This window comes from Oenanthe melanoleuca, chromosome 9 (assembly GCF_029582105.1).
Source record: "Oenanthe melanoleuca isolate GR-GAL-2019-014 chromosome 9, OMel1.0, whole genome shotgun sequence".
NCBI classification, from domain to species: Eukaryota; Metazoa; Chordata; class Aves; order Passeriformes; family Muscicapidae; genus Oenanthe; species Oenanthe melanoleuca.
Window position 1 is genome coordinate 18427067 of NC_079343.1, and position 25313 is coordinate 18452379.

The following is a 25313-nucleotide window of genomic DNA, read 5'->3' on the forward strand; positions in this document are numbered from 1 at the left end:
TCAGTACAAGCCTGTATGCAGAGACTGGCTGAGCTATCAGCTGGATATTCACTCTGTGCAGACCCTGCCTGATAGCAAAGCTGAGATAGCAAGTTCATGGCCCACCCTTACCTGACCCACGTTCACTCCATGGTTCAGCCACAGCCTTCATGGTAACAACACCAGTGTTTGTGGAGTCAGGCTGTAAACTGGTGCAGAAAAACTACCTGGACTTTAAACCCCTTTCCCCACCAAAACAGCTGCTGGGTTTAGCACATCCTTCCAGAGATGATGTTTTTAGGACCAATAAATCTGTCTCAGAGTGGCAGAGGACTCAATATACCACATTAGAGGATAGAAACTTTCTTGTGCCTCTGCTCCATCAAAACAGGGTCAGCTCAAGGGTCTCACCACTGCCTTTTCCATCCCCAGTGCTGGGATAAGTGGCTGCTTGTGTAGCTGGTCTCCAAAACCCATTCCTGAAGTGGCTCCACCAAGAAAATTCCGCCTTTCCTCACTCCCAAAACTCTGCCAGGGTCCAGAAAAAGTGCAGTCATCTTAAAACTTAATGTAAGGTTGCACTGCTAAGGACAAAAACCTGCCTAACTTTATGAAACAAGTAGCCTAATTTCAACATGTCCTGGCACCAGTAGAAAATATTTCCAGTGTGAAGGACCACGTTATGTCCAACAGAAAACTAAAAGACACACACAAAACCCATAAATAAAAAAGAAGCACTTGCTTAAACTGAAAACTCCATCCAAGCAAGCAGAGACTGAAAAATTAAACAAAAGCCATTTTACACTGCTGTGCAGCCTTTCACCAGAAGATCTCAGGGCACTGAACTGGTCTGAAAAAGCTCCTGTTAAGTATTAAATCACTGGTGCATGGACAAATTTGTTAATCCATTTGCTAAGGTCACACAGTGGCAGAAATAACAGATAATCCTGACACCAGCTTTCTGTCCCAATCATTATGTGGACAGAAAATCTTCAGTGATGTAAACGAAAAATAAAGTAAACACAGTTATCTGTCACATACTCGTATATTAGATCAACTCAGAAAAGCAAAACTGTGTTGTGGGTAGTGGAGATGTGTCTCTGGGGATCCACCACAGAGATAGACAGGCCTGTGGAAATATATATAGAGAATTCATAACCAGAAAGTAATTCCATAATTCCCTCTATCAAGCAGTTCCAATGAAGGAAGTACAGTCATGCTCAAAAAAAAGTCTGAAAACCTTGAGCAATAACCCACAGAATATATTCCATTGCTGTATTACACCCACATTAGGATGCCAAAAGTTTGCCATTCATTCCGCATCGAAATTAAAGCAGTATATTACAGACTGCCTGCAAGCCACCCAAACTGGGGAAGCTTGCTAATATCAGAGAGCAGGTGGACACACAGCTGGCACTGTTGACACTCAGTCAAGACTGCTACCAGAATTTCTACCAGTTTGAAAGTTTCTATCTCCTTCCATGCCATTACATATGAAAGCAACTTGGTCATACCTACTGTGGAGCTCTGGTAATTCAAGATCGTTTTGGTGAACAGTCCTGTATGGGTATAATACACACTGCAAGCACCAGTTTCCAAAAAGGAAATGGTAAGACTATAAGCTGATTAAAAACAAAACAAAAAAAAATTAAAAAGAAAAAGAAAAAAAAAAAAGGCAGGAAAAAAAACCCAACCAAACCACAACCACATTTATTCTACAAATCAAAAATATTGGACCAGACAGGCATTGTTAAGATGTACTAAAAACAACAACATAATAAAAATCACTGTAGGCAGGGAACACTAATCTTTCTGCTCTTCCTTAAGCAAAACTCACAGCAATTTCAATGGAATTCTCCCCCAGATACGGCTGGATGACTACATCCACAGCCTACACGTGCCAAGTCTGCTCCTGCAGCCAGTCTCTACTGCATCCATCTTAGTTACACTACACATATCCTGATTACAGGGATTTATAAATGGCATGAGTAATTTAGAGGTGATCCACAAAACTGTGACTTCAGTAGAGATGAGGTTCACCACTGCTGTCTCAAGAGTCACCAGTTGTGTGGTAAAACACACCTAGAAGACTTTGAAGCAAAAATCTTTCACTGACTTTCTCAAAAGCACATTCTGCATTCTCTCTGTCCCAAGCACACCCACTCCAGAGCCAGAACACAAACCTGCTATCCATAAGTTTCAATGGACAACGAGGTAGGAGAACACAGTCACCTGTGTTCACTTTCTTACGTTCTGGACAACCAGACATGAAACAAAAACAGTGCTTAGATACCAAGCAAGAGAGTATTTTATCATGCAGTTTCTGGATGTGAACTCTTTAAAGACAAATCTCTCAACTCCGAAGTCGCGGTTCCCCGGACAAAGGCGCCTGTGCGCACGTCCCAGCTCGCAGCCTCAAAGCCCTGTTTGTTCACCCAGAACAATGGGGCATGTGACTTGTCAACACTACCCACAATAAAAACAATGAGATAAGGCTGCCACTGATTTCACGATGACTGGCTTTGTTTTTGCTAATTTTAAGTCACAATGTCAGTAAAAACTTCTTGCATAAAACCCCTTATTTTGAACAGCCCAAAGCCAACCCCACCTTGCGCCGAGGTTTTCGCTCCAACTTCCTCAGCTTTTCGTGTCTGTACTAAACGCTCACACCACCTCCCTCCAAAGCCTCCCTCTGACTTCATCAAGAGTTGGATCAATGCTACGTGCCTAGAGCCAAGATTATTTTTATCATATCAAAGCACTGCCAAAATCTGTCCTCTGCATTTCCTGCCCTGTGTGCCCATCCCAACCAGCCGTGTGCCCGCGGGCAGCCCCTCGCTCACCTCCTGCTCGCTGCCAGGGGCACACACAGGGAAATCAGACTTCCCCAGCAAGTTCTGCTCCACCGCTGACTCAGCCACATCATCCAAACCCATTCAACCCCTCCAGTTCAAGAGGAGTACCTAGGACTGAGTCCTGAATATAAACTTAACTAACATTTTGAGAAAAAGGAAGAAAGCAGAGAAAACCCAGAGAACAGAAATGCAAAGGCACCAATTTGATTTAAAGGACTCACAAGAGAATAAATGGGGAGAACGCAAAAGAAAAGTCCAAAATAACAAAAAAGAGAGAGAAAGCCCAGGGAAAAAACAAAACCAAACAGGCAGGGAACTATTAGAAAAATCAAATAAAGCCTTAGGAAGGGATAAGAATAAAATGGTGCAAACTGTCAGGGTGGACACAAAACACTCCAGCTCACTACAATTTTTTGCCACTTTCCTGCTACAGCATGGACAAGGAAGCAGAGCCAAGAGGAGAAGGCAGAGCCACCCTCACACACTTGGAAGGGGTTAATTCAGAAAGGAAAAAAGCAACACAATCTTGCACCACTTGTCGTTTTATCACACAGGGGGAGGCTTGGGGGGTTATTTTAATTACACAGAACAGCAGTAGGCCCAGCAGCACCAGATTAACAAACACAAGTAGGCAGCAACAGGCACACGGAAGTACACTGCAGCTTCAAACTTTCACCATTTACAGGAACGTTAACACAAATGAAATCTGACTAACCTGATCTCTGAATGTGTTTTTAAAACCTGTGCGTTTCTTTCATTTCACCTTGAAAAAACTCCATTTTGCAAGCAGGCAGTTACAGGCCACGGCTGGGAAAGCGGAAGGCACATTAAGCACGCAAATGAAATCTCACATATTCTAACACCATCAGAGGAGCTTTCTGGAGCTCTGCAGCAGTGTCCAACACACACAAGGCTCGCTGCTGGCACAGCAGACAAACCTCAGCCTACGGAAGGGCCGCTCTCCTGGCTGGAGTCTGACACTGCATTTCACATACCCTCCGAGCCTCGCGTATGAAGTCATCCCCAGCGTCAAAGAGCGAGTCAAAACACACTGAGAGTGTTTTCCCTGGCTACCTCAAAGTTTCCATCCCTTTATCTTTCGTGTCGTTTCTCTTTTTTAATTCTTCCCACCATTTCTGTCGATACATACAGGATCTCTAAAAGTCCCCAGTACATGCAAGCAATGAGTGCCACTCTAATATGGGACCCCAACTATTCCAGTCACTGGGACAACAGCAGACTGATGGGAAAATTGAATTTGGTGTCTTCACAAACAGCCCACAGAACCAAACAGAGTTCATTTCTTAAGACAAAAACAATGCCCATCTTGCCAGAAAATAATACACCTGGGAAGGCTGTGGTGCCCAGGCACCTCAACACAATGACCCAGTGGTCAAGAGGGCTTTTGGCTTTATTTTAATAGAGGAGACTCTTAAAAATGTAAATGCTAACGTATTTAATGTTTATTATATGTACTGTAAGAAAGAACCTTACAAAGGGCCTTGTTGAACAAGGACAAACTAATCCATATCAAAATAACCTTGCACGTGTAGACAGCAGAAGAGCCAACTAATGTGGATTTTGCCAACAGCAAGATAACATTGATACTTCTAATGTAATCAAAGGCCATTCACAGTCTGCCCTGGAAGACATTCACAGAAATACAAAGCATTTTTCTTACTACTCAAACAACTGTGACAAATATTTACTATAAAGGCAAAAGCTGTTAAAAAAAAAAAAAAAGAAAGAAAGAAAAAGAAGTTGGTTTCTATTAATCAGCTACATTTAGATATCCGTTCCTGCTATCAGATCAAGCTCACCAAAACTGCTTAGTAGGTTGTTTCATTGTATTTGTGTTCAAGTTTTGTCACAACTCAACATGTTGACGTTTCATATTGTTGACGTCTTTCATGCCCACAATGCTAGATACTTACAGTCTAAACAAGACACCAGATTGTGAAATTTAGTTGTGCATTCAAAATAAAGTGGAAAATCAGGTACCACACTGGCATCAGGGAACATTTATATTGTTCAGCAAGTACAGACCCCATTTCTATAAACCCCAGATTCGTTGCACTAGCAATGGGAAACAGCTAATCCATTGCTACACAAGACACTTCCAGCACAATTTATTTGATGTCAGCATTAATAGATGTTTTGACAAGACCATCTCTCATTTTCCTTCATCCACATTCATGATAACTTTCCTTTATAAGTACATTAAAAAATATAAAGCCTGAAGAAGAGTAACACCAAAGTAAATACATTACAGAATCACAAACATCATCACGGCAAAACTCCACATTTTTACCAAGCGCTTCCCAATTAAAATTTATCTCTGAGAGTCTGTATTTAGGAAAGTGTGTTTGTGTTGATACACAAGCAGAAAGTTTTGCACTAGAGAAGAATGTGGACATCCATACAAAAAAAAAAAAAAAAAAAAAGTGGTGATTCATTGTTTAACAGTTGTCTTCCCTTTACACACCGCAGACTGAAGGACACGTTGCCAAACTGAGAGCACCAGTACTTCCTTTAACCTAATATAGGACAAATAAATACACTTCAACAGCTTCTAAATCTTGCACGTCCTACTTTTTTGACCCAGATCTCTTGTTATTTCCCCCATAGGTCTATGCAATATCAAAACTATTTTTTTCCCCCACAAATTTAGACATAACCTAAAAGAGGGAAAGTTCTCATGCTTACTGTGAGCTAGAGAGACCAGGAAGCAGGGGGGAGGGTCAGACTCACTCATCTCTCTTAAGATCAATCAGTATTTTAAGGTAAGCTCTCTGTCAACTGCTGAAATTAATGGCAAAAAGGCTCATTTGTCCAAGAGGACTGTAAGTTAGACCAATATCAATAATATATGAAAAATAAGGACATCTTTTTAATACTATTTTTACAAAGCAAAATTGTCTTTTCAGAAGTCGTGCTGACACTCGAGCATGAATCAGTCTGTCCAAAAACCACTAAAGAGCTATGAAACTTGCTATTCCACTCCTCTGCCAGCCTGGGCAACTCATTCCAGGAAATCAAACTGTGTCCTCTTTGCCTGGTACTTTTAGGGAACCATGAGGGGAGTGAAATCTGCCTCACATGTGCTTGCCATTCATAATTCCCCACTCAGTTTGCTGGTGATAGGTCACCTAAGGGAAGAGCATGAACTTTTAACATTGTTAATGTCAAATGGATGCAACTTTTAGGACTCTAGACCTTGACAATTTCTGTGGTTTTGGCACCGGGCACAGTATTTAGCACTACATTTTCACAAACTGTAAATATTTGACCCTTAATTCATAACCTTAGAAAAAAGCTCCAGGAATAGACAGCACAGAGATCTTTTCTGTAGCTCTCTTGTTGCCACCACCAGGCCCATTGCTGTGCAGATAGCAAAGTTTGCACTTTCACAGTCCCAATTCATAAAAATCTACCAGCAGCCTGACGTCAGTGGGGTGAGAGGGAGCTCAGTGTGCAGCCAGAGAAGAGACTGAATCATTCCCCAAACCCACCAGGAGTTAAAAGGAGCACCAGCATTACTGCAGGGACAGCTCACCTGCCCTGCCAGGCTGGTAGAAGTACTGCCCCACTGAAGGGAAGGTCTGCTACTCACACCCCACCAGCTAAAACTTCAGCAACGCACCTGGAGCGATCTGAAATGACACCAAGTGTGTCTGCATATGGCACTTGGCTGTAGAGAGTGTCTGTAACACACTGACATTGAACAGAGATTGAACAGAGCCTCAGATCATAAAACAAAAAAACCCACACAACTGTTTTCTCTGGGTGATTCTGATTTTTTACTGCTAGACATTACTAGTAAGCAAGATTGCTCCTCTGCAACATGGAGACTTCAGAATTACAACAATAAACACAAGCCAGAGCACACAACATAGCCTTTTACTAATACTGCTCCCAGGAACAGAAATGACACCCTCACGGGAGTTTGCAAAAGCCTGCAAACCACACACAAGAGTTGGTTTTTAGAAATACTAAGCACACACAGAGACTGCCAACTTCACATGCAACTGCAAAGACTCAGCACCTTTGAAAATAAGACCATTAATATCTTACTTTAGAGATACAGATGCCAGCTTATGCTCTTCTTAAGAGGAGTCATGCTTGCACCAAGCACAACTACAGCACAAATTCAGGGAGCAGATCCCCACAGCCACCACACCTCCAGCTCCTGGAGACAAGCAGGATACACAAAGCACCAGGAAGGGCCAGGGGCAGGCACTGAACCACACAGCCAGGTTGACACCCAATCTGCCTTCATTACTCATCCTCAAAAATTGGCATGTTAGGCCAATAGCATACCTAGGGATGTTGCTTCTGGCATTCCAGCTAACATACTCCAAAGAACCTCAGCATCTCCATTTAGCATTGAGTTTGGCCACGCACAATTACATTCAAAGTAAAAGAAGACTCTGAAAGATGTTGCATATATTGGCCAAGGCAATTCTGTAATGCTCCCCCTCATCACTTCAGAGCTTCTTCCAGTAAGCTACACCAATTCAGACTTTCTGATTACTATCACTACACATAAGGAAATACACTCAAAAGCCTTCCCTGCAATCAGCCCATCTGAGAAGCAAGCAATCAGGGGTGAGCTCCAACACCAGCAAATTCACTCCTTGGCTAGCCAGGCCAGCAAAACCCTACACACCCAACCAGTTTTCCCCTGCATTTGCACAACCTCCAGCTTGGAGTGACCACTTACTTCTTATCAAGGCAGAATTATTTTTAAGGCTTCTTATCAATACAGAAAGGTAAGTGGTAAGGTACTAAAGACAAAGGTTTCAGAGTGTAAGCAGAGTTACAATTCTGCAGATCCTTCAGAACTAAAGGAATGTCTAACCTGAGCTCAAACAAGGTCACTAAGACTCTAGAGCATTTTGTATGAACAAGTCCAGCCTTGTTTTCATTAACAAGAAGGAAGGAAAAGGCCTTCTCATCTTGGATTAGATACCACAAGACGGAACCCTAAGAAGTTCACCAGTTTTCATACAAATTGGTAGTTTCCAGACCAGTCTTCCAAACCTTTTCACTCAAGCAATGAACTCTCTCAGAGTGACAGCTATGCTGCCTCATTTTCACTGCTTCTTACCTCCAGCTAGCTAATTCAATTTTGAAAAATTAAAGGAAAGCCAATATATTCCCCTACAATTTCATATCAAAAGATATTCCTTATTCCTCATTTCATTGTCACACTTTATCTTGGAGGAAACCAATTATGAAATGAATAAAGAAGTCTCTATCTACTGTGCTTGGGATCACTGGATGAACCTTTTTCCAGTAAAGTCACTTGTCATTAAGTGACTTTACAGAAATTAAGACCATCTAACTTCATACTTCAGCACTTAAAAAACTGAGCACATTTGGGACAGTGGTAGCTAAACCAAGAGCAGGAACATAGAAATGGTTTCATCATCATCTGTTAATTTGAAGCTACTACATTAATGCAGCAATGCAACTCAAAAAGAGAGAAGAGCTGTCAATCATAGTTCCTAATGGGAAGTTACTGACACTTCTTCACCTAACACAAACACTTAAATTTGTATTTTAAAATGAGCATATTCTCAGAGCAGTTACTTTCTGCAGGAGCCAAACATGCATAATTACAGTGTGCACACACACACTTTCACTTCTCTCCCAACCTGCAGCTACTTGCATGAGCTAATGTTTAGGGCATTAAATGCAGTCATTATCCCACCCTGAACTCTGGGTGCACGCATGTGCAAACACACACCCAGTGAGGATGGTCAGCACCCAGACCAGTATCACACCGCTCAGTATGAACCAGGTGAATTAGATTATGAATGAGTCACACTTGGGCACCACACATCTCACTATTGCAGTATTTCAGTATCGACACAACCCCGACCTGCAGCACACCCTGTCCTTGCTCTCCTCCCCCAAGCACAGACCAGACCGCTTTACCACCACCCCATCCCAGCTGGGAAAGGGAAGAGCTGGCAGGAGGTCTGTGTCTGTCTCTCCTCTGCTTGCCAGCGTGTCCTCGCCAGCAAGGTGTCAGAATTCACACGGGCACCACGATCCTCAGCAGCTGTGGCACCAGGGGGACAGAAGAGACAGGCAAAGCAAGCAAAAGCTGGAGGGGTGACTATCACTTGGGACTCCCAATGAGCAGAGGAATTAGTGATGAAAATCTGCCACTACCTCAGCCTTCCCAAAGCATTTCACAGTGCCATTGTACCAAAACGGCATCAGTGTAAGGAAAGATTCACATCCTACTGCCCACCACTAATACAAAACACAGCCAACTTCTGGGAGCAACTTCACAGACAGCTGCAGAGCTCATTGAGCTGAACGAGCGCTGATGCTCACAAAGCTCTGTGTTTTACAGGACTTCCTGACTTCTGCACGATTACATCCTTGTAGCATGTGGGTCTTTACTGCCACTACAAAACTTTTAACAGCAAACACATTCTGACTCCAATGTAAAGTCCACGTTCTATTAAATGAACCAAAATGAAGTTAGGTAAAATAACTCAGTTTGCTTTACATTATTCAGATCTGTTCTTCCTAACTTAAAACTATTATCTGAAAACAACATTATCAGCAATTTTGGCCATTTCCCCTAATCCATCCAGAGCCTCTTTATGCTTAGGGCTGCAGCACTTTTTAGCATCAAACTCTTTCATGACGGGAAAATGACTATGAAGTATTGCTGTTGGGTACTTAGCGCTTATACCCTGCCTTACAACTTCAAAGCATTACACAAACATCAATAATTACCATATATAGAGTAAAACTGAAAGAAGTATTCATATTAAAAAGGAAACTCACAGGAAAAAAAAAACAGCCCTTAACTACCTGTTTGAAGGGGGGAAAAAAGCTTAAACAACAGAATCTTCTGTAATTATTGTGTTCTTTATGCTACACACACACACGTTAGGGCTGTGCACGCTCAAACAAACAAAAACTATACACTGTTGCAAAGGCTTAAAAATAAATTATAAAGCCCAAAAGCCAAACCCCAACTCCTTTCATACATCTAAATTACGTTTCCTTCTCCTTTCCTCAAGGAATGGGAGCTAAGTGTTCTCCAGGTGTTCCCAATAACAGTTTGGGAGGCAGGCCACCACGCTCCCAAGACACAGTACCAGAAAACACAGCTCTCATGGAGAAAAATCCAACTTCCCCCAAGAAAACTTAAGGCAGGGGCAGGGTACAAGCTCAGGTGACCTTAGGTAAATAATACAAAATGTTACCATTCCATCAGACCTTAAACAAAAACAAAGGAAAGAAAAACACTAGAGAAATCCACAGAAAGTTTGTTTCCATCAATTACAGGGCACCACCTGTGCCCTAAGCACCATCACCAGCCTGGTTTTTTTCAATGGATAAGAGCAAAAAACCCTTCATAGCTCATCCACAAACACATACCCACTCGCTGAACTTTAAGGACACACACAGGAGCTTGCAGGTCCAGTCCTCATTAGAATGTACTCAGAAAAGCCCGTTAACACCTACGTCCAAAGGAAGGCCCCAAACCCAACCATGGAGGAGCCTTTGGGTTACTCAGAGCAAGACAAGGGCACAAAACTGCCCCAAAGCCCAGGTACAACCAAACCCCAAACACCCATTTTGCATATGGTGCCCTCACTGCTAAAGGAGAACAACTCACAACGCCCAAAGGGTAGAGACCACCAGCAGCATTAACCTTGTTAATGCACACAACGTGCTCAGACATTTATTTTAGTACCAAAGGACAGCAAAGCCAGTCAGACAAGCCCACAACACTTTTTTTTTTAATGCAACAAAGACCTGGTTCTCCTGATCATGCCTCCCATGCCTTAACAATAAGGAAGGAATATGTTTTGTGATCCCCTCCCCCATAAATCAGTTAGGAATTTGATTTACACAGACAGGAAAATGAGGAAGTCGAGCACACTGGAGAGTAGTAAAAACTTCACCAGCAAACTTCACTTTCCTACACAGCGACCTACAAACCAAACTTTCCTCCAGACTCACGTGTCATCTGCAGCAACCAGCCCCTGCCATAAAGCACAGACAAAGTTTTGCTGTTCTGGGGATAAAGACAAGCGAGGGAGAGACTTTTATTCTGTCAAGCTGCCTTAAAAGGAAATTCGGTGATGAAAGATTAAATTCACCTGGAACAACACGATAAATTTTAACCCTTTCGAGGGTACCACAATAACAAGCCACATATTTCAGGACTTAAATCCTCCACCAAGAAAACTGTACACATTACATCAACCGTGGGAGCCCCTCTAATTGATGCAACACACAATTTACACCGGGGTTTCGGGCAGGAATAAGCCCTGGCAAGGACAGACGCTGTGAAAGGGGAAAATAAAAGCTGATTTTGTGTCCCGCAGCGGGCCCACTCGGGGTACTGCATGTTCCGCCCGGAACTCGTTCGGAAAGCTGATCAATAACTTGGCTCGGGGGCAGAGCCGTGGGGAATGGCCGGGGGTGCAGGGGGTGCAGCCCCTCCCGAGAGCGGGATGGGGCACAACTCCGGGCATGGGGGAGGGGAGGCCCTTCCCCTCCCCCCTTCCCCTCCCCCCATAAGTAAATATGCGGGAAGGGGGGGAGGGGAAGCCGCTCTTCCACACAAATCGGGCTAAAAATAGGCCTCTCGCCATGGCTCCCGTGTGCCATTCGCTGCCGAGGCCGGTGTCCCCCCCACATCCCCCGCTCCGTTAAACCTTTCCTTAATTTTTTTTAATTAAAAAAAAAAAAAAAAAAAAAAAAAAAAAAATGAAGGCGGGTGGGGGAGGGGAAGCCAGCGGCGCGGGGTGGGGGAGGGGAAGCGGTAAATATATATATATGTGTGTGTGTCTGTGTGTATATATATATATATATATATATATATATACACACACATTAATAAAAGCGGGGGGTCACAGAGGCGTTGTGCTCCCATCCCCCTCCCGCTCCACCGACACAAACAGGGCGGCCGCCCCCCACCCCCATCCCGGCCCCATCCCCATCCCCTGCCCGCCCCCGGGCTCCGAGCCCCCCGGTTCTTACCTTGCCAGCGGCTGCTCCCCCCTTTCCCCGGGAATGGAGGCACGAGGAATTCACCCTGGATTGTCTCTCTCCTCCTCCCGTGTGTTTTATACCGCCGCGTGTATATACGCGCACATCCCTGCCCGTGTGAGTGTGTGTGTGTGTACACGCGTAGAGTTATCGATTATATATATAAATATATATGTATTTTTAAGGTGTCCACACCGAGAGGAGGAGCAGAAAAAAAAAAACACCAGGGAAAAAAAAAAACCAACAAAACCACCACACACACACAGGAGGAGGAAGGAAAAAAAATACCCAGCGCGTAGCGCTGTGATATTCAATTATATCCGAGCCAGGGGCCGGGGGAGGGGAGGGTGGGGAGGGCGGGTGGGGGGGGGACTGGAGATTAAGTCCCGAGGAAGGAGGGGAAAAAAAAAAAAAAGTAATATGTGTGTGTGTGATTGAGATTGAGGAGGGATCGGGGCGGAATGTGGGAGCTGTTACTGGGGGAAGGAGCCAAGCGGCGCGGAGCAGCCGGCGGCCCGCAGACACTCCGGGTGCCCGGCCGCGCCGAAATGGGCGCCGGCGGAGGGAAGGGAAGGGAAGGAAGGGAGGGAAGGAAGGAGGAAGGGAAGCAGCGGAGCCGGGAGGCGAGGCCAGGCGAGGAGGAGCGGCCCGGGCCGGCCGCACAAGCCCAGCTCGGGGGTCGGGGAGGGGACCCGCTCCCTGACCCCTTCCTTCCCCGCCGCGCCCGGCAGCGGGCAGGGGAGCGGCCGCGGGAAAGGGAGGGGAGGCCCGGGCACGGCAGGCCCCGGGCCGCGGAGCTTTTCTAGGAAAGGCATTAAACTGCGCTGCCAACAGAGCTTATGTAAATGCAGGATGTAACATGGTGGTTTTGCCTCTCTCCTCGCAGCCCGTCGCGGTTGGCCATGGCACCTGGCAGCAGGACTCGGCCGTGCGCGGGCACCGCGCTGCCGCCTCTGCCCTCTCCTTCCTTTAAAATAAACCTCTGCTGCACTAATGCAACGTCCTACCTGGCTGCTGCTTGGCTTTACAATTGAAATATGCTCTTTGTCATCTATATAGCTGCATTGTTTGTTTTTGAAAGCGAGCTTTGCTAATCAAAACCACATTCGTCACCAGGCAGCCCTTTCCATCTTAAAATGGTTTTGCAAGAGCATTTCACACTCTTGGGCGATGGTCCAGCACTCTCATGTCCGGACATTGGCACCGTGCAGAGTCCCAATGACCACAAGCCCTGCACGGATCCGACGGCAACATCCCATGTTATCCCAGCTCATTCCAAGGCTCTCCAGCACCCCAGCCCAGCTCTGGTGTTGCTCAAACAGGGCGTCCACATCACCACACTCAATTTCAGAACTTGGTTTCACTGCAGCTGGCATGGATAAATAGATGGTCATGAATATAGTGGGTTTTTTGCCTTTTTTGTTTTTTGGGTTTTGTTTGGTTTTGGTTGTTTTTTTTTGTTTTTTTTTTTTTTTGTTTGTTTGGTTTTTTTTTTTTTGTTTTTTTTTTTTGTTTTGTTTTGTTTTTTGTTTTTTTGGTTTTGGTTTTTTTTTGTTTGTTTGTTTTTTGTTTTGTTTTTTTGTTTTTGTTTTTGTTACATAGAGCATTGCCAGAGATTTATGCTAGTCCTAAGGCAGCAGTTCTGGATTTTACCTTCACTCTAACACCTGGGATATACCAGGAAACCTAAATCTCCCTAGAAAGCCAGGAAGCATATTTGTAATTGCAAATTACTTGGTGTCCAGCATTTATTTGTGTAATGATTTTGGTGGCCCAAGTGGGCAACTTTCTCTTCTCACTGGTGGGGTGTAGGCTCTCTGCTTTAGGTATGTAGAGGCGATAATTTTGAAGACTATATCCAGTCCAGCTCCAAGATTTGCTGAAAGAAATTTAAAAGGGGAAGAAAAAGTGGCAAGGCACTCATTAACACATTCATGCATTATAATCTTAGATGCGTCCATGCTTCTAATGGAGTTTGACCTCTTGATACTCTGATTTATTTCCCAGGTGAAAGAAGATAAGCAGTAACAGTGTGTGGAGGAAGGGGAATGGGAATATGCACATAGCCTAAGGCAAGAGGAAAGGGAATTCTTCTGGGGGACATCAGGGGCCTAAAGCAGGATATGTGAGGAGTCCATGGAATGGGAGCAGGAGGTGTGACGTTCAGAAAGCTCGTGTGAGAAACGGGGGAGGGAGAATCCCTGAAGTGCGCGGTGTTTGGCCCTCAGGAGCTACAAACACTGTCTTCCCATCCATCTGCCGAGCTGAGCTGAAGTCATCTGGCTGAAGGTTTCCCTGGTCTGGTGTTCTCCAAATGTTCACTCGCTGCTCTGGGGTGCCAGGCTCTCGTTTTTAACATGATGATGTGCTCAACTGGGCGATTTCCTGAGGAGAAGTTCTGCTCTCCAGGATCTACAAAGTGCTTTCTGGCAGGTTTATGCTTTAATAGTCATCCCCCATCTGTTTTGTTCTGGTTTCCCTTTTTCACGAAGGCGAACACCCCGCAGGACTGCACAGAGGCCTCTCGCTCTCTGTGATGAGCTTTAGCCATTGTGTTTCTCTTGCCCAAATGTGCAGCTGGACTCAGAGCTACAGAGACACTTCAGAGTGTATGGGGAGGAGGTTTTTGCCCTCAGAGTTTCCAAGGACAGCTGTTGGGTAACACGGGGCAGTTGAGCAGGTTGTGGTTCACAGCAGCTTGTTTGGTGAGCCAGCTGCGCTCAGGGAGTTGGCTTTGCCTTCTGGGAGAGCCACTTCTGAACAGTAACTCTGTTACAGTTCCCTTCCCAAAGCAGCAAGAAAGATTGGACACAACCTTTACTTTCAGATGTGCAACTGGAGCAGATCTGAGGTCTTGGTCCCTCCCTGTGTTTGAATAAAAACACGCTTCTGAGGTTCTCCAATGACACAGCTGCTCACGGCCACTGGCTCCGTCATCCCAATGACTGGAAAGCTTTCTCACACCCATAGTTTTAAGACACATCCTTAAAATAGTTGAAATTACTTGTAACAGGGAGTGCTCGGCCTACCAAGCACATATAAGCAAATATTTGCAATAACTGGCCCAGTGTTTGCACAGCACCAAGCACACTGCCTGGACTCCATAAATAATAATACTTGGCACTTGCAGAGTGGTTTCCATTTTCAAAGCACTTTAGTCATAACCCTTGACACCTATACGGCCTTTTACATCTTTACAAGAATTAATTAATCCTCACAATGCCCTGTGAGGTAGGTATGCACTGCAATAATAACAATAACAACAATTAATAATTCATGCATTCTACTCAAAAATCACTTCAGGGATTAAAATGCATCTGTAATACTTGGGGTTTATTAACATTTTCCAGCAAATAATAAAAGCCGTGCTATTGTGTTAAATCTATATAATATCCATCCATAAATCTTGTGCAGATTGGAGCGAGACGGAAGGCACAGCGAGGCATCAGCAGGAAGCAGATGGCTGGCTCCAGAAAAGTTCAGGCCCAGTCCTCGCACAGCCCAGGTGCTAGAACGGAGCTCGCCTGGCATGGCAGTGTGTAAATAAATACCAGCGAACAGGGAAGGCTCTTTTGTTCGTTTTTAGCTGTTGTTTGTGCAGGGCTCCCCCCGGCTGGGAGTGTGTGACCCCACAAACACAGCCCAGGAAAGCGCGGGTGACCAAGGGCAGTGACTCAGCACCGCGCTGAGGGCAGGGAGGGGCCTGGACAGCGCCAGGAAAACACTTTCCCTCCACACTCTCCCTCGTAAAAATTACCATAGTGCCTTTGATATGCAGGCAAGCCCCTGTTAAACCTGATATTTAAAGCAGCGGGATTTAAACCCTGTTGATTTAAAGAGAAGAGCCATCAGGCTCCCAGGGGAGCTCCGGCCGGCAGGGCAGGGCAGGGAGCGGGCTCCCCACACAGACGGATCCCCCACAAAAATGCTTTGGTCAGCTCACATCCCAAAGGGGATTCACAGGAACCACTTTAATCCTAATGGGAAGGTACACCCACACCCCAGAATTCCAGCAAGACTTCCCCGTGACGTCCCTGCGAGGGCGAGCTCTGGATCGGAAGCACTGGACAGGCATGGAAGCCTTAAGACCTTTGAGGGAGATATCAGCATTAAAAAAAAAAAAGCAACCAAAATTTAAAAAAACCCTGTAAATTATTTGACTTCGTATTGTGCATACTGAGAAAGGAAATGGAGGTTCACTGGTTTGAAGGCTCTGGTTTTATTCCTGTTGAGGCTGCTGACAATGACTCTGCAGGAGGGGACATGCTGGAATACGGCTTCTGAGTAGGGAGCATCTTCTGCCCCACCTTAGCATAAATTTGTTGGTCATTCATCATTTATTGATCATATATGGTAAAAATGTCCAACACTGGTGATCAACATACCAGAACCACTAGTGTCATCAGTTGCTTTAAAGCACACATAGAATGATCTAACCTTGTAGATCTCCACAAACCAGGGAGGAGTCAATCCAAAAACAATCTCGTTGGAACACTTACCAGATTGATTTGGGAGTTTTCTGCTTCCAGAATAAACAGCAGAGGAACAGCATGACCAGGTGAACAGTCCCTCATTCACAGGCAGGTGATGATCTGTGTGATCCAAAGCCATCAAGTGGTTCTTTCAGAAGTTTCAGAACACAAGTTACACTGCTCAGAGCATGTTCAGCTCTCACTTGGTGTTCAGGCATGTGAACTGTTCTGCATCTCCATGGAGCACAGAGCTTCTGCTGGACATGGCTGCTGGCCTTGGCCCTTCTGCACAGGAGCAACTTCACATTGCTATTTTCAAAATCTACCACAGGACCCCAAAAAATAGTACAGATGACCAAGATCAGGACTGCTGTCAGATGGGGATGCCTACCAAACAGAGGAATGGATTTCTAAAGGAAAGTAAGAAATGCCCACTGCTTGAGCTACTGCAAGCACTCCTCACCTGATTCCTGCACCTTGGCTTCTACTGGGCCATATGGTAACTTTTTTTTCTTTTTTCTTTTTTTTTTTTTTTTTTTTTTGAGAGGAAAACCACTGGATTTGTTGTTGCAGGGTCTTCCTTTCCATGGAGGGCTATAGTTTGGGCAGAGAATGTCCCTGCCTACCTGAGCTTCCACTGTGGCTCCTGGCACAAGAGGGAGGACAAATTAAAAGCTGAATACCATGCCTCACTATCCATAATCCAGCCCCAGGAGGATTGGTGGAGGTTTCACACAAGAAGAGGAGAAAAATGAGTGAACAGCAATGAAAGATGCTGATACAGACCTCACTCTGGGAAGCAACACAGACTGACCTCAGCGGGTTTAGTTATTCAGGTGCAGCAGCACTGTGGCTTCAGTGTGAACTGAACTGGGGTTGTTACAGGCATGGGAACAAATCTGTATTTTGGCTTCAATAATTTGCTAAGGATTGGGGTTTTTTTGTTTTGTTTTGGTGGATTTTTTTGGTTTTGGGGTTTTTTTGCATATGTAAATATGCACATTTTTTAAGATGGAAAGAAAATGTTACTTTTCAGACAGAAACACTAAAGAGGCCCCTGTTAACTCTGAGATTATGGCAAAGCTGCCTCCACAGCAGGCTTCTAACTCAGATGTTACATCCTACAGTGGCTGAGCAAATCCAAACTTGTTTTATTTTAACACAGTTACGAAAAAGGGTGTGACCCAGCTGCTCTAGCACACCTCTGAAGTTTCAAGCAAGACGTATCTGGTCCTCGTAGGAGATCAAACAGATTATCTCAGAGGCTCAGGATGTGGTTGCAAAAAATTCAGTCTTGTAAGCGTCACAGTGATTCATAATGTAATCTACATTACTTTGTGTAATTACTGCAGAGTAAATAAAGGCACAAGTACAAAAGGTATAATATTTGTTATTTACCTTCATCTCTGTCACATACTTTTTTACTATTTCCTGTCAGTCCAAGAATCCAGCCAACTTGAAGAAGATTTCTCTTTCTTACCCATATTAAAACCCTACTTTTCTTTCACTATACCAATATTGTTCTGGTTTTTATGTGAGGGGAGGACAGAGCCAGGACTGCTTCTCTCACTAATCAGAGTCCTGAAAGACTCCTCATGTGGCCTTCAGCAAGCTGTTTATTATCAGGGCATGAGCTTCTGTCTATGAAAAGAGAGGACTAATACAGCTACTAATGGTGATTATATTATTGTTAACACATAATTATTATCTCACAAGAAAGGAGGGTAAATTAGTGTTTATGAAGTATTTTTAAGATTATAATATTATTTATGTGAGGGCTATACTTTATGTCTTGAGGATAGCAGTTGTTGAAAACCACCTTCTAATTAGGTTTTGCTAATGATAGTGTCAAAAAAGTGTAGGAAAAAAAAATACCAATAGGTACACTTGAAGGCCCCTGGTTTTATTTCTTAAATTATTTGCTTCAGCTGCTTTCTTGTAGACAGATAAGCTATATCCACTTATACCAGATGTTAAACATTGTTTTCTAGCATATTATGCATAAAATGAATGAAGAAGGTGGCAGTGGCAAAGCACACCCTGCAGTATGTTATTAGACAACTTGCTCCAGTGATTAAAGCCCTTGAAGTCAATAGAGGTTTTGTAGTTGTTGGGTTGTTTTTATTTCCTCACCCCGCTGGGCAAGGATTCCATCCTGGATCTCCAGCCTCGTCTTTCACTGCACATCCCTGATGTGCTTAACACTCAATTAAAGCACACCCAGGATTTATTCCACTCAATCCCTTAGTGAGAGGGTGACTGCAGGTACTCAGAGTGAACTGCCAGCAGCATAAGTCCAGCCAAAAGGATGACTTCACTGGGGCCTGCTGTAATTCCCCTTTTTTTAGTCAATTATCTACATTTTGTTGAACATCTCCTTCTTTCAGTTTTATTCTTGAGGACTTCTGATAAGGTATCAAACTTCCCCAAGCTGACTGTAATCTTCACCCCCTCCCGACGACAGTAACTGTGAGTGGCTGCAGTAGATTAAGCAGCACATTCCCACAAAACATTTCCAATATGAGACCAAATTTTATGAGCTGTGCAAGCATCCTGTGTAACATTCCTAGCAGGTACATAAAGCACTTCAGGGTGTGTACAAAAAGGAAGATCTGACTGGATAGAGCAGTGCATTTAGGAATAGCTGTCAATATTTCACAGTGCTAGATGTGTGCTATAGCATGAGACCAAAACACACACACACACACACATCCCCCCCCCCAAAAAAACCCAACCAAATAAAAAAAAAGCCGACCAAAAAACAAAACAAAACAAAAAAATCAAACAAAACCAACCCCAAATCTCACAGTGGAAGAATGAACTGAGAATTATTTCCTCAGCTGAGCCAATATTTCCTACAACATGGCTTTCTGTGAGTCAGCCTTTTTGTGCCATGGAACTTAAAATAGCAAAAGTGAGATAACAGTAGGCTTGTTGGAAATAGAAATTTTCAAGAGATACAAGCAAACAGAAAAAAACAACTTTTGGACCTAGAGAGTAGTGATGAGCATTGCAGTGATCTGCTGGTAAAAGATTACTGTAAGAATATATCAAATAATCCTAAAAAAGTTACATTTCTCTGAGATTGTAAAACATGGAGAATCCCAGGTATGCAGGAAGCCTGCCACAGGGATTTCAGCCACTCCCCAATCCTCCTGCAGCACTGAGGGCAGAGAGCAGAGCTCCCTGACTTCTCTTTCTCTCTCTGATAAGCAGGAGTGGTTTCATCCCAACCCCAGCACCTCCTTTCATTTTGCTTACGCTGCTGAGAAGCCCTGGGCCAGCAGAGAAGAACCTCAGGCAAATTCCACACTGATTCCACATAGTTCAGGACATGACTCAATAAATATACATAGAAGAGGAGGGAGTGTATTTCTAGAGGCAGAGTGAAGCAGGAGATGGGCTGGCAGTTATGCAGACTTGTTGGCCACATACACATCAGTGGTTCTTCAAGGGCTGTACCTGCCAGAAATGAATTTAAAGCCCATATGAAAGGCATCTCCCACCAAACCCATCACCCTCCCTATTTGCTTACAAGATGTGCATGAACCCATGCAGGAGAATTCCCACTGGGACCAAAGATCATGCACCCACTGGTAATTCTGCACTGTCAATTAGAAGTGATTAACAGGCAGAGAGATGGAGCCCCACTGTGGCCCCACTGCAGCCTGTATGAAAATTAGGATTGTTAAAATGTACCCAAGAATAAAAAGGCACCTCCATGCACCCCAGGTCTTGGCATAGTTTGGGTTATCTGTTTTCTTACTGACTTAATGAAGTTTCCTCTACAAGTGCCCTGTCCACCTCAGATTTCATCTGCTTTCTCATGGTCCATATGGATAAATTCCCTCCATTCCTCTGTATTTAGGTTCAGTATGTAACATTTGCTAACTTAATTGGCCATGAGGCATTTTGCAAAGAAGTGGCCCCACACAGATCCATGGCATTTGTCTTTTATTTTTAATTTCTCCCTGTCAAACATGGGTCCTGTTCTGCAAGGCACCAGGCAGAGGCAGCTGCACCAGATGTGTAATGTAAGCAAAGCAAGCTGAGGCACAGATACTGCCTGGATTTACACAGCAGGTTATTTTTAAAGCTGAGAGCAAAACCTCCATCTCCTGAACCTTGTTGGGGAAGGCTCACTCCATCCAGGCTGTGTCTCAGTGCTGCGACCCAGAGTTTCCATGCAAGCACCTTCTTCCCCTTCATCACTCAGGAATTTTTATTTTAAAAAGTCTCCTAGGACATAAAAAACTTTTCATTTCCCACATCCTGTCATTAAGCAGCTGTACTGCAAACAATGAATGATGACAAACCAAAGCAACAGTTTTAACTGAAGCAGGATTACACTTGGCATCACTATTTGTTATGTGGCTTACTGGACAGCAAGACAAATGTGTGCTTCTGCTGCCCTTTCCTGCTGCCAGCTCCATCCCCTATTAATACATAATGGCACAACTGGAGAAAACACCACAGCAGAAACACCTGCAGAATGAGACCCTAAAAATCAAATGATGTCTGGGCCAGCAAGAGCTGGGGGTCTGCACTCCTGGATAGGACCCTTGGTTCCTCTGGGCTGAACTCTCACCTCTGGCACTGACTCAGTGGCTATCTGATGCTTCAGGAGGAAGAAAAATATTTGGACAAGGCTTCTGGTCTGTGGTGCCCTCATGCACACACACACACACACACACACACACACACACACACACAGGGTGTCCTGACCTGGGGGGAGCAGCTCATTACAAAATTTTAACCAAAATCCTGCTCCCTTGCATTACATTATTCTTCACCGAGTAAGGTGAAAACATAACCAACCCACGCCTGATTAATTATCAGACAGTACTTGCAGAGGTTTGAGTAATACCACACTTTGCTCATGCATCCTCCAAAGCCTGGCTGGTAATGATGATATATGGCTGTTAGCAGAAATGCCATTTAGGAGCTGGAGGTACAGAAATATTCGCCGAGGACGCTGCCAGCTTTACACAATGGATGTGGATGTATAATCACATCACTCTGCACCAACGTGGCACTTGTGAAACAAGAGGCTCAAATCGTGCACCCAGCAGGGCAAAGAGCTCCCTGCAAGCAGGAGGGATGGCAGCCCCTGTGCAGCAGTGTGAGCCCTTCTGAGGGGTCAGAGCTGGTCAGGCCACAGGCACAGCCTCAGGCACCCTCAGGGGTCACAGCCAGGGGGAGGACAGACCCTGCACACACAAAGCAACATTGAGCAATGTCTGCCTGGAATGGCTCTTGGGTCCTTCTGGGCCATCTCTCCGTGCAAACACAAGACCCATTCAGCCCAGGTCGTATCCGCAGTCGATCAGGAGTCAATGGGATCATTCATGTCCTGAAAACCCCGTGTGTGCACACACAGGTTGTTCCTTTGGCAGCAGCCTGGAGTGGCACTGCCGTGCACTCCCAGCCCCTGTCATTGCAGCATTCACACTGCTCCACCTCTGTGAGGTCCACAGCTCTTGGGCAAACATAAATAAAGGCAACATTGCGGCCCCATTCCACGTCCAAGGTTGCAAATGGTATTTCTATTTACTATTGAGCATCTCTTTATTCATCAGATACATTAGAAAATCCATTAAAGAAGAAATTAGGGATCTAATGACCTGCAGAGTCATTCAAACCCAGCGCATCAAATACAGTTTGGTGCCTGCATCTCCTCTTGGCCGATGACTCAGTGGAGGTGGGAGCAGCGAGATGAGACAGCCTTACTCACCCTCCACACCGGGAACAGGCTGGGAGCACTCAGTGTGGAGCCATCACAGCTGCCTGCAGGGCAGGAGAGGCCACGGGCTGTGCCATGGGCAGAGGGAGCAGGGTGAGAGAGAGGGCAGAGAGAGCAATATGGGCAGAGAGGGCAGTGTGGGCAGACAGCTGCACACTCACAGTCAAACTGCTGGCAGCTGGGGGGGCTGGGAAGGAAAGAATGGCTGTGGCATGGCTCTGTGTGTGTGTAGAATGGAAATCCTTAGAAAACAGGAGTGAACTGCAGCACATCTGCCTCGCAGCTCAGTCTGTCCTGCAGGTGCAGCAGGGACAGTGACTTACCTGCAGCTCTGCAGGGAGTCACCACTCAAGGGCAAGATGACAACAGCACTTGGCTGCAGCCAGACCTGAGGTTTAAGCAGCAGCTTCCCTTGACCTCCCACAGCAGCTTTGAGCTGGCACATCCCCAGCTCCTTCATGTTCTGCCATCACAGCACTACAGCAAGGGCAGCTTTTCTGATAGGACTTTTATCCCAAATCTCTTCCTAACAGCTGACACCAGCCAGGTTTCCCAATCTTCAATTTGCAGTGAGCTCCATAAATTGAGTGCCAGTGTTGTATATACAGATCTATAGTTGAACTGTGTCTTTGTGCTGCTCCATTTCATTAAACAAGCTGAACAATTCAGCAGCTGGTTTTATGCCTCCAGGCACTTGGGTCATCTCTGATTTTCACTTGTCTCAAAAGTTCACGTTTGTAATGAATGGCTTCTCTGGACAATGAGATAAAGTAAATTATAAAATCTTTCACAACAAAGTGGCTCCCACCAGCACAGAGCAGGCAGGGCTGAGACTTCCCTCACATCCCATCCCTCCCTTTGCCAGCATCTGAACTGGGGTGAGCTGCACCATTCCCAAATCTCCACCCTTAGCTCAGTGTAACAGCAGAAGCCAAGCCACAGTTTAGCTCCCCCCTTCCAGAAGTATAGCAGAGCCCTTTTCTGCCTTGGCTGCAGAGCAGTGGTGTTTGCTTCCCCCACACCCCAGAGAGGAAGGTTTTGCAGCCTTGAAATGAGCTGAAAAGATCTTGAGCAGGAGCTCAGCTCAGCAGCTTAGAGCTTGTCACACATCACATCCCCATCGCCTTCAGCTGGGTCTGAGGCTGTTTTGCAAGTGGCCAACGTGGAGCTGCAAAAGATTTAAAGCTTTCTAATAAATGCCATGTCCCCCCTTCACTGCACACAGACACAGACACACACACTGCATTATTCTAATGCCCTGCTAAGCTTTCTAACTCCTTCTTACATCACACAGCATAATCAGCCATTTGGCCCTGAGTCAGTGTTTCCATGAAGCAGAGTCAGTGTAAAAAGCTTTCAAGGCACTGGGATTGTTTTTGCTTCTGTAATGCTTTAAAAATGCTATATCTTGGGACTGAAGACTATTCAGTGAAAACACGGCATTTCTGGATGCCTTTCAGTTCTTGCATCAGAAATGCTGGCTCTGGGAACCAAATTGTTCCCATATTTGAGCTTGGTACCAAAACATCAAGGTTTTGTTTGTGAAGTTTGTAAAAACAAATGACTATAGACTTGAATATATTAATCACAGGGAAACGGAAACAGCTCGAGAGGACTGTCTGGCCTGCTTTGTACTTTACATAAACAGCAGGTCTTTGCTTACCAGTGGCCACATTTTGGGCCAGATGAGAGCAATTAGGATGGTTCACATGTGTGTTCAAGACTCGAGGCAGTATCAGGGCATGGCTGTGTTCTGACCAGCTCAGCACTGAAATGCCCAAGGGTGACAGAGTTCAGGAGGCTTAGATTAGGTATTAGGAAAAAGTTCCTCACAGAAAGAGTTGTCAAGCACTGGAACAAGCTGCCCAAGGAAGCTGTGAGCTCACCATCCCTAGAAGTGTTAAAAACACATGGATATGGCACTTGAGGACTTGCTTTAGTGGTGAACACAGAGGTGGTGCTGAGTTGATGGCTGGACTTCAGGACATTAGAGGTTTTTTCCAACCTTAACAATTCTGTGAATCCCTCTAGGGATCTTTTGAGGATCTCTTTTGGGATTCCCTTCCAGCTGCTTTATGGGAATTGTATTCCAGCTTCTCAGCAGACACGTCCCAGCACCCTTTCTTTATCCCTAAACACACTTAGGTGCCATCAAATGTGGCATGGGGATGGGGTGACACTATCCATGTCATTTGACCACTGATAAAGGCATTTCTCATCTCTGCTTATTACATGTTATTATTCACCACTGCCCTGATTTATTTTGCTTTCCAAGGGGAGGAGTGGTGAAAACACTGTCAGGCCAGCAGCACACAGGCATTTTGGAGTATTTATGTCCATTCTCAGCCATCCCCTTCCTTTTTCTGTTTTTAGAAGCCAGAGTGCAATTTTTGCACTGGTTGCAAAGATTATGTGACACCAGTTGTAACTGCTGACAGGTTTAAATGTCATCTGAGAAAAGGAGTGGTGAGGAAGGCTGTGGTTTGAATTCTAACAAGGAGCAGGAGCTGGTTGGATATTGCTGGTTTGGGGGATGCTTAGGAAAGGACCAGAAGGTCTCTCAAGTGATGCATATAGCCAGCAGGAACTATGTTTTCTGGAAAAATGGTGGGTTTGTAACAGAAATCTTCACAAACAGGTCTGCTGTCCTGTGAAAATAGTAACTTTTTTCCTAACAAAAAGTGTTTCTTTTTTCCTCATGGGGAGAGCTCCCAAGCCCAGCCTCATCCCCAGTGAGGCACCACGACCAGGGACATCTTGAGTCCCATTTGAAAGGGCATCACATGGTGACACAGGGCGTGTCTTGGCCCACAAAATTACCCAGCAAGAAAATCTCCCAATCACAATTTTGGGCTTTGAATTGAAAGGTTTGCCCCCAGATTTTCAAGTTTCAACTTTTTAATTAAAAAAATCTATATTCTTTATGAGGAGGGAGGTTGTTTGTTTTATTTGTTTTGTTTGTTTGTTTGTGTGTTTGTTTGTTTAGGTCCAGTAGAAAGGACAGTTAATAACTTCCCTTTTTCATTGGGACAGAGATGAGCCACATGTTCTCTCTAAAAACCAAATAATAGCTCCTGAGTTTATCTCAAAAAAACCTCTAAATTTTTTTGATGGTTATTATTAAATGACAAGTTTTATCTGCTCTTACCATCTCAGTACTAAGGGGGAAGCTGAAGAGTTTTCTAAGAACTTCTTAAACTGCCAGTGAAAACCAACATTAGAGATAAA

The 25313-nt window shown here is 44.8% G+C and overlaps 1 protein-coding gene across 11 annotated transcripts in view; it reads right to left on the reverse strand.

The window, feature by feature from the left end:
- The window catches only part of TBL1XR1 (TBL1X/Y related 1), a 107326-nt gene extending 94727 nt beyond the window's left edge, over positions 1-12599 (reverse strand). For 9 of the 11 annotated variants that reach the window (XR_008841179.1, XR_008841178.1, XR_008841175.1 and 6 more), the window contains exon 1: positions 11862-12599. The gene's annotated coding sequence lies outside the window, so the exon portion shown is untranslated. Of the gene's footprint in view, positions 1-10835; positions 10915-11861 lie in introns of those variants that run through there. The other 2 variants (XM_056498591.1, XM_056498590.1) reach the window with 1 other exon arrangement.
- Positions 12600-25313: the final 12714 nt, after the last annotated feature.